This window comes from Alosa sapidissima, chromosome 8 (assembly GCF_018492685.1).
Source record: "Alosa sapidissima isolate fAloSap1 chromosome 8, fAloSap1.pri, whole genome shotgun sequence".
NCBI lineage: Eukaryota > Metazoa > Chordata > Actinopteri > Clupeiformes > Clupeidae > Alosa > Alosa sapidissima.
The window spans coordinates 36,976,672-36,986,671 of record NC_055964.1 but is presented as its reverse complement, the minus strand read 5'-3'; positions in this window follow the sequence as shown (position 1 = coordinate 36,986,671).

The window sequence follows — 10,000 nt, the reverse complement described above, 5'->3', positions numbered from 1 at the left end:
CTGGAGTGTTCTGGAGTGTGTTGTTCTGGAGTGTGATGTTCTGGTGTGTTCTGGAGTGTGTTCTTGTGTTCTGGAGTGTGTTGTTCTGGTGTGTTCTGAAGTGTGTTCTTGTGTTCTGGAGTGTGTTGTTCTGGAGTGTGTTGTTCTGGAGTGTGTTCTGGAGTGTGTTGTTCTGGAGTGTGTTGTTCTGGAGTGTGTTATTGTGTTCTGGAGTGTATTCTGGAGTGTGATGTTCTGGTGTGTTCTGGAGTGTGTTGTTCTGGAGTGTGTTCTGTAGAGTGTTCTTGTGTTCTGGACTGTAATGTTCTGATGTGTTCTGGAGTGTGTTGTTCTGGAGTGTGTTCTTGTGTTCTGGAGTGTGTTCTGGAGTGTGATGTTCTGGTGTGTTCTGGAGTGTGTTGTTCTGGAGTGTGTTCTGTAGAGCAGACATGTGGACTCGAGTCACATGACTTGGACTCGAGTCAGACTCGAGTCATGATTTTAATGACTTCAGACTTGACTTGATAAAATTCGGCATGACTTGCGACTCGACTTGGACTTGAATACTATTCACTCGAGACTTGACTCGGACTTTGCCTCTTTGACTTGTGACGACTTGACATGTCTCGAGTCAAAAACTAAATTTCCTGATCGTGGACCAGTCACCCCAGAGATGCTTTCCCGCGACTAAAAAAATAAAAATAGCGGAGACAAGCGGCCAGTCCAGAGCACAGTTCAGTGCTGCTGCTACCCCCACATGTGTGTAGGGCACCAAGAGACAGAGAAACGACCAACATTTAGCTAATAACTAGTAGCTTTACTGCAAACTGATTTGCACTCTTGTTAGAGAACGTTTACAATGTCAAAATGCACCAACAGCATGTTACATAAAGATGATACTTTTCGAGTCCTCTCCATTAAGATCCAACTTGAACTTATGCTAGCCTACTCCATTTAATTGAGAACCCCATCTAAGCACGCACGAGAGGGAGAGAAAACGAGTGGCAGGTTCCAGCTGGCTTGTCATTGTTGATGATGATTGATATTTTCTTTTAAATATAAGAAACGTATAAAAGGAAATCATGAAGGCAACAAATACGAGATTAGGGGAAATTGCGGATTTATCCGGTTCTCACTACTGTTATAAACTATGAGATCCAGGTCACTATGACATAGGCTGCACTCACTGTGATTTGGAAAGTGGACAAGAATATGAAGAGTTGTCTTTGCCTTTGTTTAATGGAAATGGTGAGTCTTGAAGTAGGCCTATTCAATAATTTGTTTACATGAAGCACATTGATATGCCGATTGAAACGCATTCCACTCAGCTAGCTAGGTGGCTACTGGCTACCAGGCTCATAATTCACATTTAATTGCAAACAGAAAATGTCAAGCAAGCATCATGTCATACATGCATCTATTTCCAAAGGAATGAAAGCTGTTTGTGCCAACTTAATATAATGCTTATCATTGTTAATATTGTGCTATTCATGTGGCACAAACAATGTTTGAGTTTGTGGACTAGCCATAGGAATGGAGCTGGTAAAAAAGATCATTATGAGAATGTGTGGACAGTGGCACACAATGGGCTTAAAGTGACAGTGCACCATTTACAAATGAGATAAACAGCATCACATGTGTAGTATTTCTTAAGAAATGAATACTTTAAAACAAAATTACTGTGTCATTATTATCTTTTAAATAATATAAAAGTGTTGACCTTGGCTTCCCTTATGAGTCACCACTGGCAGACAGCCTAATAAATTGTTTGCAGGCAAATCTGTGGCCTAGCGCAGTGAAATGCCATCAGTCAAATTATTACTCATCCTTACAGTGGGCTCCGAAATTTGGAAAAACAATATTTTTATTTGTCATGTAGCTATCCGTTTTGTACAGATTACTCAGGTATGCACATGTGTATATTGTATGCGCATGCATATATCGTAAAAGATTTCAAGACAGAAACATTGAACATATTTTAATCTGTATTTATAAAAAATAATTCTGTGGATTAGATGGAAGTGTTAAAATTATGATCGATAGTCTAATAATGGCATTATTAAGTGAAGAGTACCTGATGACTTGTTCAGGACTTGAAAAAGATTGGGACTTGGACTTGGACTCGACTTGGCTTTGATGAGACTTGGACTTGGACTCGACTTGCCCTTCTCTGTATTTACTTGGGACTTGACTTGGACTTGAGTGCTAAGACTTGGGACTTACTTGTGACTTGCCAAACAGTGACTTGGTCCCACCTCTGCTGTAGAGTGTTCTTGTGTTCTGGAGTGTGATGTTCTGGTGTGTTCTGGAGTGTATTGTTCTGGAGTGTGTTCTGGAGTGTGTTCTGGAGTGTGTTCTTGAGTGTGTTGTTCTGGAGTGTGTTCTGGAGTGTGTTCTTGTATTCTGGAGTGTACTGTTCTGAAGTGTTCTGGAGTGTGTTGTTCTGGAGTGTTCTGGAGTGTGTTCTTGTGTTCTGGAGTGTGTTGTTCTGGAGTGTTCTGAAGTGTGTTCTTGTGTTCTGGAGTGTGTTGTTCTAAACCCAAACACACCCCCAGGGAGATGGTCAAAGTTACTCTGTTATAACAACAAGGTGGAACACACAGGATTCAAAGCAACTCCATGAAACAATTTGCATTTCTTTTATCAGCTTTGGTATCCTCTTCAAATTCATTATGATAGTGTAACCTGCGTTGTGTTAAACCTGCGCGATTCAGCCCTGCACACAACCGGACTCCAACCCGCGAACAGCAGCACCTCGGATTGGGAGGCGAGCGTGCTGACATTCCATTTATCTTGCACAGATCCACTGTAAAACTCTGAGCATAACATTTAATCTCACGCTGCTATCAGCGTAATATAGGCCACGTGACTCCCAGTGGCACAGACGAAGAGTTCTCTGTTGGATTATTGATAACAGACAAACCGAGATGGATGAATGACAGCAGAAGGGATTTCTTTTATCTCATATAAATCGTGCAGTCTTTGTTCATAGTCTAATTTATAACACTGCTCTGTTATGGATGTGCAATGAGTAGATTCTCAAAAATACGGAACAAAATGCTTCATCTGTATCAATTCAATACGGAACACATCTTTTCCCTTTCCTTGGTTGGCAACCCTAGCGCCAGTTAGCATGTTAGCATGTGCCAGTAAGGCTCTGTGTGGCTCTGCTGGCCTTTTAGGTAGCTGGCTCGCTAGTTCCAGACCAAAACTGCTTAATAAAACCACCTAACTTTAAAACCAAATCTGTCCTTAAGTTGAATTGAATTGATCAGACAATATAGATAGATAGATACCTTATTGATCCCCAAGGGAAAATATATAGATAGATACTTTATTGATCCCCGAGGGGAAATATATAGATAGATAGATACCTTATTAGATAGATAGATAGATAGATAGATAGATAGATAGATACTTTATTGATCCCCAGGGGAAATTCAAGGTCTCAGCAGCATATAGACAACACAAACACATTCTTTAACAGCAGAAAGAGTAATTAAAGTATATAATATAAAAACACAACTAAGCAATAAGGACAGTAGAAGATAAAGAATATGCTAAATATACTAAAATACAAATTATACTAACTAACACTTAATCTAAATCAATTCTAAAAACAGGATCCACATAGTGGTGATTAATCAATCAGAGGCGCTTGCAATGACTGAGGCAGGGACTGCCTGTGATTCTCTGTGCATAGTAAGGTATGGTAAGGTGCTCTAAGGTGCTCTGTGTGAATAAGTGTCATGGTGGTAGTGCAATGGTGATAGTGGTCATGGTAATAGTGCAAATATGCAGAAATAAAGTAAAGTAAAGTCTATATATATTTAACTATTTAAGAAAATGTATAAGTGTGGCCACAGTTCGGCTGTGGCATGGAGGGGGGGGTTATGCATATGTGCTAATGTGCTAATATAGCACGCAAACAGTGAGGCATAAAGACAGTGGTAAAAGTGGCTAGTGGACAGACAGTATCCAAACATGGAGGGGGTGAAGAGGCAGACAGACTGTGCAGAGAAGTCTATCTCTCCTCTTCCCTTAAGTGAGGCATTGAACAGTTTAACGGCCCTCGGGACAAATGACTTTCTCAGTCTGTCAGTTGTGTTCAGTGAGCATTTCGCTCTTCACTCCAGCTGATCAGGCTCTTCTGCTTAACAATAGTGCTGTGGAGTGGGTGACACTCATTGTCCAAGATGTTCATCAGTTTGTTCAGGGTCCTTTTGTCAGATAGTGAAGTGATGCACTCCAGTTCAGCTCCCACTACAGAGCCAGCTTTCCTTACCAGCCTGCAAGTTGCCCAGCATCCTTCTTCTTTGTGCTTCCTCCCCAGCATACTACTGCATAGAAGAGGACGCTGGCAACAACAGACTGGTAGAACATCCTGAGGAGCTTACTGCACACATTGAAGGACCACAGCCTCCTCAGGATCCCCAAGGGGAAATATATAGATAGATACTTTATTGATCCCAAGGAGAAATATATAGATAGATACATTATTGATCCCCGAGGGGACATATATAGATAGTACCTGTTTGTGATGTGTGAGTGCAAACTGAATTGTGACCAGAAAGCCCCAGTAAAGGTCAAAGGTCAATGTCCCTCCCTGGGAGACGATATTGTTTCCCTCCTCCTGACTGCTCAGGGGAAGACCACTCTGATCAGGGTCTGTTGGCCCATAGGAACAGACGCATCGATATGGACACCCATAGGGGAGACCGGGGCTGCTTGTCTCACGGGTTGGTTGTCACATTGCTTATTCCAGGCACACTAGGTGATGCTGTGGTAACATTTTGATATCAAACTGTTACCCTTTGATAGCTTACTCATTTGCACCTAAGAATTTTGCTGAGCATACACACAGCATTGAGGTGAGGAGACTATTTTTAAATTTCATGGGTCAGAGTAAATTTTCATGTTGGTGTTGTTTTTGTATTGAGAGCTTGTAGGATATTAGTAGTTAAAAAAAACAACACTCATTAAAAAGCCAAAGGTAGTAGCTTTATTTTGAGTCATATTTTAGCTATCAAGTTAAAGCCATGTGGCAGCTAGGTTAACATCTTTGTCAAGAGGTCAGTTGGGGATGGTTGTCACATAGCTTGTGGGGTTGGTTGTCACAGTAACACAGTTGTCACTGTGTTTGCAACTTTGTTTGCAACTTACATGATAATAAGGAGGTTTTAGCACTGAAAATGATTTCATTTTATTTCTCAACACAGTAGACAATTCAAGTAACTGATCACCTCCTTTAATCCAATTGTTTAAACGTAAGGGTCATTGATGACAACTATCATAGGGGTGGTATTCATATTAAAACTTATTTGCAGTTTCTAGCTTAAAAAACTAAAAAGTTACACATCATTTTTTAAGATCCCATTTTATCACTGAAATCCCATTGAAACTCTATAGGGACAACCAACCCCATACCCTGTGACAACCAACCCCGTGATGGGGCTGATTGTCACATTGTGTCAGAGTGTCTTTGATGGTTAATTGCTCCCTGTTACAATACATTCTAAAAGTAAAAACTATACACATTTCAAGCCAAGACCCCAAACTTTCATTTCATGTAGGAATTACTGCTGAAAGAGTTTTTGAAGATGAGCAATTCATGCATGAGTAAAAATTGTGACAACCAACCCCGGTCTCCCCTACTGACATCAGCATCTCAATACCTACAGCGCAAAACAACCTTTATATTGACTTTGACAGAGTTTTATTTAAGGCTGTTCAGATTTGGTAACCCCCTGCACTGTTATTCACTAGTCTGCGAACATATGTACAGGTAAAGTAAGTGCATACTGACATCAGCATCTCAATACCTACAGCACAAAACAAAGTGACAACCTTTATATTGGCTTTGACAGTTTTATTTAAGGCTGTTCAGATTTGGTAACACCCTGCAGTATTATTCACTAGTCTGCTAACATCTGTACAGGTAAAGTAAGTGCAGTATTATTCACTAGTCTGCTAACATCTGTACAGGTAAAGTAAGTGCAGTATTATTCACTAGTCTGCTAACATCTGTACAGGTAAAGTAAGTGCAGTATTATTCACTAGTCTGCTAACATCTGTACAGGTAAAGTAAGTGCAGTATTATTCACTAGTCTGCTAACATCTGTACAGGTAAAGTAAGTGCAGTATTATTCACTAGTCTGCTAACATCTGTACAGGTAAAGTAAGTGCAGTATTATTCACTAGTCTGCTAACATCTGTACAGGTAAAGTAAGTCAACTGCAGTATAAATGTGCACCGACTTTCACTTCATGAACTCACTGACCCTTAGCGATATCATTATGATTTCCACTGTGTATGAGCAGCGCCGGGCCGCTCTACAGATGAGTGGAGATTTGTGAGACGCGTATGGCTGCTGGAAGTGCTGATGATGCAGAAGAGTGCTCAGCTCCGGAGGAAAGTGGAGCATTGTGGTCTATTTCAGAAGCAGGCCATTGTGTTCCTGTGTACAGTGAATGAGGAGAAGCACGGAGAGCTGCACGCATGTTCAGGAGATCTTATTTATTTATATCCCATTAGCTCACACCTCTACGGTGGACGACAGTGGGGCCATGTGTAGCAGAGTGTGTGACTATGAGTGTGTGAGCGCTAGCACACTGAGTTGTGTAGTAGAGTGACTATGAGTGTGTGACTATAAGTGTGTGAGCGCTAGCACATCGATTTGTGTCGTAGTGTGACTATGAGTGTGTGAGCGCTAGCACACTGATTTGTGTAGTAGAGTGTGTGACTATGAGGGCTGTATTTTGCACCCTGGCGCATGGCGTAAAACTCGTTTTCCACCTGGCGCAAAGTTTAATTCCTTATTTTGCACGTTTATTTTTTAAATAATGCGCCCAGGGGTGTGGCAATTATCAACTTAGGGAGTGGCTTAGCACATTGTCTAAAAAACGCTATTGTACACCTGGTCAGAAGTCTATGGCGAGTTGTTTATATGTTATTTTAAGAGCGCATTTGTCAACAGTCATATTGGCGGGTGCACCTATCATCCATGAACGCACATCAGCGCACGTCCAAGCAAAACATTACACATTACACGATTACAATGGGAAACATAATTAGAATAAAGATATTACGAAATACTGTACATCTCATGATGAGTAGTTATTCACCATCATTTGCAAATTGGTAATGACGGTTAAAAGTGATTAGGGGAGAGGCGAGAGACACGTATGGAGCACAGCTGAAGACGCACTGTCACCAGATATAAGTAACTCCTCTGCAGGATAAATGCTGTTTCAACACGGCCAAAACACAACGCCGACGGATTTGACGCTTCTTGCAGCTAAGAGAAGCCGGCTTCCATTGAAAATGAATGACTTCCAGTGACGTTGAAGCTCAAGTCGGCAGCGCTGTGTACGTACAGAAAACATGCTAACCATAAACAGACTAACTGTAACCATACCACCCATAACTCTGCAAGAAAATTCATTGATTATGTGTAAGGTGAACAGATGAGTCTTTAAACATTTCTTCCCAAAATCCCGAAACGAGTATTTATTAAACAAACATACTGTAGGGCAGTCTTTCACATTAACATCATGTCTCCTCAGGCCAGAGTGACCACGTAACTGATGAACTGAGGTCTGAGTAGACCTGAGACTGATTTGAGCCAGAAGTGAACCACACCTGAGACTGATTTGAGCCAGAAGTGAACCACACCTGAGACTGATTTGAGCCAGATCTGGTCTATATCTGTTTTAGCGGTATCTGTTGTCAGGGATCTATAGAGCAGGGAATGCAGAATGTTCATGGAATACATATTGTGTTTAAAAGGTCCGCTAGACCAAACACATTATATGTCCAGGGATGTTAGACCAGAGGCAAATGGAATAGTTTAGTTTAGTTTATTTGTTTAGCACAAATTAGTACATCTGTGCAAGGCGGGAACGAAGCCTAGAGGCTTGTAAAGAGTTCCACGCCTAAACATTGTGTTTAAAAGGTCCGCTAGACCAAACACATCGTATATCCAGGGATGTTAGACAGGCAAATCGTGGATCATGATTTTACATTGTCAATGTGAGGTTTGAACTGACGAGATTCGGATCTGATTTAAACGTGGAGTAAGGACAAGAGGGATTGCTCTCCTGAGGAAATGGTTGAGCATCATAAATGTAAACATACTGTCAAACTGTGTTCACACAAACACATTAGCACAGTTTTACTGCATGCATAAAAACACTCTCCTGTTGCATAGATTAACACTGAGCTCATTTAAGGCAAAAACACATTTTCAGGGAGATTATTTCAAGGCTTTATGTGAGGTTTCACAATACTTTGTTCAGTGCATCTTTAAAGTTTTAAAGTTTTTATCTATAAATTTGAAAAAAGTTGAAACATTTACTAAACACATACAACCCATTCACGCTCTGAGGTATTCTTTAGGAAAGTCACAGGAAATGATCTAAACAACCGTTTTCTTTTGAACTTAACATCTCTGCTTGAGAATGAAATTAAATCAAGTATAAGTATATATACTCTTTTGATCCCGTGAGGGAATCATGATGACATTACAGATGATGAGAGATGAGGTGCATATCTAGACACATACACTAGGCCTACTGCTGGGAGTGCTTGAAAGGGCTGATTTCGTTGACCAGAGAGGACACAGAAAGCTCTCAGATGGAATACAACCCCATGAATAAAAACAGTGTGTGATCATCTGCAAATCACACAAAACGCCATAATAATACTCCTCGGTGCGCAACTGAGAAGAATTTGGGGATTTCATCATTGATAGAACATATCATTACAAACATTTCAGAAAATATAGTGGCACTTTGTAGACAAGGGATGGCTCATATGGCACTGCGTTAAAAACAGACCTGTTTCTGTTCTGAATGGACTCTGGAAAACCTCCCATAACAATTGTCTATAAACAGGGTGAACTTGTTAGTGCACAGTTCAAAAGCCAGCGTGTGTGATGGTATGTGGGTGCATTAGGGCCTATGTGGGTGCATTAGGGCCTATGGCATGAGACGTGTGGGCATGTGTGATGGGGGTGCATTAGGGCCTATGGCATGAGATGCGTGGGCATGTGTGATGGTATGGGGGTGCATTAGGGCCTATGGCATGAGACGCCAGCATCTGGACAGGCACAATTAAATGAGGCTAATGCTGCACATATGCATTTGGCACATGCTAGATAAGCACAGGTTTTGAGCAACATATGCTGCCCTCCAGACCTGTCTTTTTCAGGTAAAGCCTTGAGTATTTCAGGAAGGCAATGCCCATGGAACTAAAAACACACACTGATATGGAACTAAAAACACACACTGATATGGAACTATAAACACACACTGATATGGAACTATAAACACACTGATATGGAACTATAAACACGCTGATATGGAACTAAACACACACTGATATTGAACTATAAACACACTGATATGGAATTAAACACACACTGATTCTTACTTCAATATATAGTTTACATGTTTTGCAAAACATAGCATTCTGTTTTCATTTACATTTTCTTTTCCCATCCGAACTGGTTTGTAAGAAGGGCTGTAGTATGGCTCGGGAGGTAATCTCAGTCATGCCCGTATATGGACATGGCTCGGGAGGGCATCTCAGTGATGCCCGTATATGGACATGACTCGGGAGGGCGTCTCAGTGATGCCCGTATATAGACATGGCTTGGGGCTTGGGCGGGCGTCTCAGTGATGCCCATATTCACCCCTTGCATGTGACGTCACGTTTTGTTCGCGCCACAGCAAAATAGCCTAGTGGACGGCAAGAAGACGAATCAAATCAATGGGTTGTAATGGGACATATCGCACAGCTAGGAGATTATAGTGAGATTTAACCGTAGTAATGCCCTTCCACGACTGTTGGCTTATTGTTTGGAATACAACAACATCCCATGTTCTTGCATAGATATATTTTGGTTTGTTTTCTTTGTGTTTCGGGAGTATTTCAACCACAATTGCATGGTTATCTCGTCAGTGTATGAAGCGCAGCAGGGGTTGCTATAGCAACCATAGACTCTGAACAGGACGGCAGA